The sequence below is a fragment of the Oncorhynchus masou genome, chromosome 19, assembly GCF_036934945.1.
Source record: "Oncorhynchus masou masou isolate Uvic2021 chromosome 19, UVic_Omas_1.1, whole genome shotgun sequence".
In the NCBI taxonomy this organism is placed as follows: Eukaryota; Metazoa; Chordata; class Actinopteri; order Salmoniformes; family Salmonidae; genus Oncorhynchus; species Oncorhynchus masou.
Window position 1 is genome coordinate 24632587 of NC_088230.1, and position 8212 is coordinate 24640798.

Below are 8212 nucleotides of genomic sequence, written 5' to 3' on the forward strand. Positions count from 1 at the left end.
TGGTGGACGTTTTACTTGCTCCTAACAGATTGTGTTTTTATGTTATTTTTTTTACATTGTTTGTAACTAAATGTTTTACTTCTTTTGTACATAATGCTGCTGATACCGTCTCTTATGACCGAATATAACTTCTGGACAGAGAACTGGTGTCGTGGTAAGACAAGCGGTGGCAGACTATGCATATATGTAAACAACAGCTGTTGCACGATATCTAAGGAAGTCTCAAGGTTTTGCTCACCTGAGGTAGAGTATCTCATGATAAGCTGTTGACCACACTATCTACCTAGAGAGTTTGCATCTGTATTTTTCATAGCTGTCTACATACCACCACAGACTGATGCTGGCATTAAGACCGCACTCAATGAGCTGTATTCCGCCATAAGCAACCAGGAAAACGCTCATCCAGAGGCGGCGCTCCTAGTAACCGGGGACTTTAATGCAGGGAAACTTAAATCTGTTTTACGAAACTTCTATCAGCATGTTAAATGTGCAACCAGAGGGATAAAAACTACTAGCGGCGTGACCACCTTTACTCCACACACAGAGAGACCCATCTCCCTCACCCTCCATTTGGCAAATCTAACCTCCTGATTCCTGCTTACAAGCAAAAATTAAAGCAGGAAGCACCAGTGACACGATCAATACAAAAGTGGTTAGATGAAGCAGATGCTAAGCTAAAGGACTGTTTTGCTAGCACAGACTGGAATATGTTCCGGGATGGCATTGAGGAGTACACCACATCTGTCATTGGCAACCAGGCGAGGAGCGGGACTGTAACCCAGAAGATCATAAGAAATCCCGCTATGCCCCCAGACGAACCATAAAACAGGCCAAGCGTCAATACAGGACTAAGATCGAATTGTACTACACCAGCTCCGACGCTCGTCGGATGTGGCAGAGCTTGCAAACCATTACAGACTACAAAGGGAAGTACAGCCGAGGGTAGCCTAGTGACTCGAGCCTACTAGATGAGCTATACTACTTCTACGCTTGCTTCGAGGCAAATAACCCTGAAACATGCATTAGAGCACCAGCTGTTTTGGATGACTGTGTGATCACGCTCTCCATAGTCAATGTGAGTATGTCCTTTAAACAGGTAAACATTCACAAGACCGCAGGGCCAGACGGATTACCAGGACGTGTACTCCCCTGAGCATGCGCTGACCAACTGGCAAGTGTCTTCACTGACATTTTCAACCTCTCCCTGTCCGAGTCTGCAATGTGTAATGTGTTAAGCAGACCACCATAGTCCCTGTGCCCAGGAACACTGAGGTAACCTGCTGATAAGGGAATTTATATGTTTAAGGTAATGACTAAAGACTGCCACCCTGAAACGTAATTTTAATGTAATTATTCGATTTTCTAACATGTATAATGAATAATTAAAGTGATAAACTTAAGTTCAATAAGGTTTGGTAGAGACAAGTAAGGGAGAGAAAAGTGTGTGTGTGTGTCTAGGAAAATACAGAGAACAATTAAACTATGTATGACCTGACATGGTTAGTACTCTGAGAAACTTACGACAGGACAGGGAGTCGTGTCAAGGTTCCTCTAATCTCGAGAAGAGGGAACTGCCAGCTTGGAAGTGATAAACGAGTGGTGAGAACTATGGGGAAAGATTCATCCCACCTACTGTTTGTGTGTATGTATGTGCAAGTAATAGGTAAGGAGGGAGTGAGTTATAAAATTGCATGTCTTTGTATTATGGACTTTAGCACGTTCTCTGAATAAACTTTACGGACCTTTTGCTTAGTCTTTGCCTAATTATTATTAAACCCAGGGTCTTACAAACCTCGAGGATTGGTCAAAGCTTAAGTAATTGTTAGTTATCATCATTGGGATTGAACATTCTCGTGACACCTGCCTAAATGACTACTGACCCATGGCACTCACGTCTGTAGCCATTTAGTGATTTGAAAGGCTGGTCATGGCTCACATCAACACCATCATCCCAGAAACCCTAGACCCACTCAAATTTGCATACCGGCCTAACAGATCCACAGATGATGCAATCTCTATTGCACTCCACAATGCCCTTTCCCACCTGGACAAAAGGAACACCTATGTGAGAATGCTATTCATTGACTACAGCTCAGCGTTCAACAGCATAGTGTCCTCAAAGCTTATCAATAAGCTAAGGACCCTGGGACTAAACACCTCACTGTGGAACTTAATCCTGGACTTCCTAACAGGCTGCCCCAGGTGGGAAGGGTAGGTAACAACACACTGATCTTCAACACAGGGGCCCTTCAGGGGTCCGTGCTCAGTCCCCTCCTGTACTCCCTATTCACTCATGACCCCATGGCCAGGCACAACTCCAAAACCTTCATTAGCCAGCAGCATACCACCCTGCATACTACTGCTGGCTTGCTTCTGAAGCTAAGCAGGGTTGGTCCTGTTTGGTCCCTGGATGGGAGACCAGATGCTGCTGGAAGTGGTGTTGGAGGGCCAGTAGGAGGCACTCTTTCCTCTGGTCTTAAACAAAGTGTCCCAATACCCCGGTGCAGTGATTGGGGACACTGTGTAGAGTGCTGTCTTTCGGGTGGGACGTTAAACGGGTGTCCTGATTCTCTGAGGTCATTATAGATCCCAAGGCACTTATTGTAAGAGTAGGGTAGTTAACTCCAGTGTCCTGGCTAAATTCCCAAGCTGGCCCTCAAACCATCACGGTCACCTAATAATCCCCCAGTTTACAATTGGCTTATTCACCCCCTCCTTTCCCCTGTAACTATTCCACAGGTTGTTGCTGTAAATGAGAATGTGTTCTCAGTCTACTTACCTTGTAAAATAAGTTTGCCGATGACACAACAGTGGTAGGCCTGGACAACGATGAGACAGTCTGTAGGCAGGAGGTCAGTGACCTGGCTGTGTGGTGCCACAAAAAAATTAGAGTGGCCTGTGTAATGATCATTACACTAGTTATTGCAGTAAATAAAGAGTAAATAAAGAGGTTTGTGGTAAGAAGAGGGAACGAAGAAGGAAATTCCACCAACGTGGTATTTAAACCCCCCAAAATAAAATAAAATCTATTTAGAATGGTTTACAGTCTAGTGAGCTTCAGCAGCCCCATCAATGGAGAGCTGGATGGGGAAAGGAGCTGTGTATTGGTTGTCATTTACATTTACATTTACATTTAAGTCATTTAGCAGACGCTCTTATCCAGAGCGACTTACAAATTGGTGAATTCACCTTCTGACATAAACTACATTGACTCATAGATAAGAGTTACCTTCTCCAACATTGTCCATACTTGTCCACTGCCTTCCACACAGGTAAACATACTGTAGACGGAATGCAATTACATTGTATCCTTCTGTAATCCTTTTATCTCAGCAGATGACACCACAGAGCATCTGCCACACAATGGATGATAGCTGTGGTCTCTTGTGGAGAATGGGGAGTAGAAAGGGAATGTTTGACCTCAAAATGTAAGTGACAGGCTCATACACATCCATGTATACCAGGGCTGTTCAATGTCGCTCCTGGAGGGCCGAAACACTTCTGGTTTTCATCTTAAGGGACTAATTCAGACCTGGGACCCCAGGTAAGTGCAATTAACTACCAGGTAGAATCACCAACCAGAAGTGTCTTGGCCCTCCAGGGCTGAAACTGAACCGCCCTGATATATACAAAAAGGTTACAATTTGTGCATTAATCTTAAGACAGTTAGGTGAGACATCAACATATCACAATCGTATCATGTACATTTTCCTTCAACAAAGTATTTATCAGCAAAACCAGTGCTAGTAGGAAAAGATAAGTGCCTTTTCTACTAACCAAGCTTCATCTTTGTGATGACCAAGAGGTGTAGTGGAATGTCAGATGTGTTGACTTGTAGACACCCCTCAGGCAACTCAGGACCTGTGCACATTGGTTTCCCTGTGTTTGATGCCATTCCATTGGCTCCATTCCATCCAGTATTATGAGCCGTCCTCCCCTCAACAGCCTCCACTGGTCTGGACACTCAATAAAATGACATGGCATTCCTGTCATTCCACAGGGGAGGTAATACAGTGGTTATCCTCATACATACCCCTTTTCTCTCCCAATGTTTACTGGTCAGGACTGCCACCCATTGTATGCATGGCTCCCTGCCCCTGTTTAGCCGCTGGAGAGGGGAGTAGGGGAGGAAGGGGTTAGGTTTAGGGTTGTGGTTGAGACTGGGGTCAGGGTTGAACTGGGATGTGGACATGAAGCTAGGGTTAGGTTTAGGGTTGTGGTTGAGGCTAGGGTTAGGGTTGAACTGGGATGTGGACATGAAGCTAGGGCTAGGTTTGTGGTGGAGGGTTGTGACTCAACTAGAATGTGGACTTGAAGCTAGGGTTACATTTAGGGTTGAGGCTGAGGTCAGGGTTGAACTGTAATGTGGACATGAAGCTAGGGTTAGGGTTATGGTTGAGGTTGAGGTCAGGGTTGAGCTGTGATGTGGACATGATGCTTGGGTTAGGGTTATGGTTGAGACTGAGGTCAGGGTTGAGCTGGGATGTGGACATGATTCTTGGGTTAGCGTCATGGTTGAGGGTGAGGTCAGGGTTGAGCTGGGATGTGAACATGAAGCTGGTGTTTGGGTTATGGTTGAGGCTGAGGTCAGGGTTGAGCTGGGATGTGGATATGAAGCTGGAGTTAGGGTTGAGGCTGGGGTCAGATTGGAATTGGGATGTGGACATGAAGCTAGGGTTAGGGTTATGGTTGAGGCTGAAGTCAGAGTTGAGCTAGGATGTGGACATGAAGCTAGGGTTAGGGTTATGGTTGAGGCTGAGGTCAGGGTTGAGCTGTGATGTGGACATGATTCTTGGGTTAGGGTTATGGTTGAGGCTGAGGTCAGGGTTGAGCTGTGATGTGGACATGATTCTTGGGTTAGGGTTATGGTTGAGGCTGAGGTCAGGGTTGAGCTGGGATGTGGACATGAAACTAAGGTTAGGGTTATGGTTGAGGCTGAGGTCAGGGTTGAGCTGTGATGTGGATATGATGCTTGGGTTAAGGTTATGGTTGAGGCTGAGGTCAGGGTTGAGCTGGGATGTGGATATGAAGCTGGAGTTAGGTTTATGGTTGAGCCTGAGGTCAGGGTTGAGCTGGGATGTGGATATGATGCTTGGGTTAAGGTTATGGTTGAGGCTGAGGTCAGGGTTGAGCTGGGATGTGGATATGATGCTTGGGTTAAGGTTATGGTTGAGGCTGAGGTCAGGGTTGAGCTGGGATGTGGATATGAAGCTGGGGTTAGGGTTATGGTTGAGGCTGAGGTCAGGGTTGAGCTGGGATGTGGATATGAAGCTGGGGTTAGGGTTATGGTTGAGGCTGGGGTCAGGGTTGAGCTGGGATGTGGATATGAAGCTAGGGTTAGGGTTATGGTTGAGGCTGAGGTCAGGGTTGAGCTGGGATGTGGATATGAAGCTCGGGTTAGGGTTATGGTTGAGGCTGGGGTCAGGGTTGAGCTGGGATGTGGATATGAAGCTAGCGTTAAGATGATGGATGTAAATGAGACTAGGCCAGTCGTATGGTGGTGGGAATCTTCTGCCTAAATCTTTTAATGACAATTTCCACCGTTTCTTTTCATCTTTATCTTTTAAGATTCTTTGAATGATGTGTTTCAATAATAATAATGCATTTGTTATATATAAATAATAATGTTAATGTATGTTATATCCATAAAACAATACATTTGTAATTTTAATTGAATTAATCTACTAGTCAAATTGTGGGGGAAATGTGGGAAATCTTTGGTTAGCCTGAGGGCCCTGAGGATCGACACATTCCTTACAAATCTTTGAACCTTTCGTAACCCATAAACCTTTCATAAGTCACGCTATACGAGGATGAGTCACACTATCTTACCACCTTTCATAACCCATAAACCTTTCATAAGTCACGCTATACGAGGATGAGTCACACTATCTTACCACCTTTCATAACCCATAAATCTTTCATAAGTCACGCTATACGAGGATGCGTCACACTATCTTACCACCTTTCATAACCCATAAATCTTTCTGTAGTCACGCTATACGAGGATGCGTCACACTATCTTACCACCTTTCGTAACCCATACATCTTTCTGTAGTCATGTTATTTGAGGATGTGTCACACTACTGCCAAAGCAAAACTTACGACAGGACAGGGAGTCGTGTCAAGGTTCCTCTAATCTCGAGAAGAGAGAACTGCCAGCTTGGAAGTGATAAACGAGTGGTGAGAACTATGGGGAAAGATTCATCCCACCTACTGTTTGTGTGTATGTATGTGCAAGTAATAGGTAAGGAGGGAGTGAGTTATAAAATTGCATGTCTTTGTATTATGGACTTTAGCACGTTCTCTGAATAAACTTTACGGACCTTTTGCTTAGTCTTTGCCTAATTATTATTAAACCCAGGGTCTTACAAACCTCGAGGATTGGTCAAAGCTTAAGTAATTGTTAGTTATCATCATTGGGATTGAACATTCTCGTGACACCTGCCTAAATGACTACTGACCCATGGCACTCACGTCTGTAGCCATTTAGTGATTTGAAAGGCTGGTCATGGCTCACATCAACACCATCATCCCAGAAACCCTAGACCCACTCAAATTTGCATACCGGCCTAACAGATCCACAGATGATGCAATCTCTATTGCACTCCACAATGCCCTTTCCCACCTGGACAAAAGGAACACCTATGTGAGAATGCTATTCATTGACTACAGCTCAGCGTTCAACAGCATAGTGTCCTCAAAGCTTATCAATAAGCTAAGGACCCTGGGACTAAACACCTCACTGTGGAACTTAATCCTGGACTTCCTAACAGGCTGCCCCAGGTGGGAAGGGTAGGTAACAACACACTGATCTTCAACACAGGGGCCCTTCAGGGGTCCGTGCTCAGTCCCCTCCTGTACTCCCTATTCACTCATGACCCCATGGCCAGGCACAACTCCAAAACCATCATTAGCCAGCAGCATACCACCCTGCATACTACTGCTGGCTTGCTTCTGAAGCTAAGCAGGGTTGGTCCTGTTTGGTCCCTGGATGGGAGACCAGATGCTGCTGGAAGTGGTGTTGGAGGGCCAGTAGGAGGCACTCTTTCCTCTGGTCTTAAACAAAGTGTCCCAATACCCCGGTGCAGTGATTGGGGACACTGTGTAGAGTGCTGTCTTTCGGGTGGGACGTTAAACGGGTGTCCTGATTCTCTGAGGTCATTATAGATCCCAAGGCACTTATTGTAAGAGTAGGGTAGTTAACTCCAGTGTCCTGGCTAAATTCCCAAGCTGGCCCTCAAACCATCACGGTCACCTAATAATCCCCCAGTTTACAATTGGCTTATTCACCCCCTCCTTTCCCCTGTAACTATTCCACAGGTTGTTGCTGTAAATGAGAATGTGTTCTCAGTCTACTTACCTTGTAAAATAAGTTTGCCGATGACACAACAGTGGTAGGCCTGGACAACGATGAGACAGTCTGTAGGCAGGAGGTCAGTGACCTGGCTGTGTGGTGCCACAAAAAAATTAGAGTGGCCTGTGTAATGATCATTACACTAGTTATTGCAGTAAATAAAGAGTAAATAAAGAGGTTTGTGGTAAGAAGAGGGAACGAAGAAGGAAATTCCACCAACGTGGTATTTAAACCCCCCAAAATAAAATAAAATCTATTTAGAATGGTTTACAGTCTAGTGAGCTTCAGCAGCCCCATCAATGGAGAGCTGGATGGGGAAAGGAGCTGTGTATTGGTTGTCATTTACATTTACATTTACATTTAAGTCATTTAGCAGACGCTCTTATCCAGAGCGACTTACAAATTGGTGAATTCACCTTCTGACATAAACTACATTGACTCATAGATAAGAGTTACCTTCTCCAACATTGTCCATACTTGTCCACTGCCTTCCACACAGGTAAACATACTGTAGACGGAATGCAATTACATTGTATCCTTCTGTAATCCTTTTATCTCAGCAGATGACACCACAGAGCATCTGCCACACAATGGATGATAGCTGTGGTCTCTTGTGGAGAATGGGGAGTAGAAAGGGAATGTTTGACCTCAAAATGTAAGTGACAGGCTCATACACATCCATGTATACCAGGGCTGTTCAATGTCGCTCCTGGAGGGCCGAAACACTTCTGGTTTTCATCTTAAGGGACTAATTCAGACCTGGGACCCCAGGTAAGTGCAATTAACTACCAGGTAGAATCACCAACCAGAAGTGTCTTGGCCCTCCAGGGCTGAAACTGAACCGCCCTGATATAT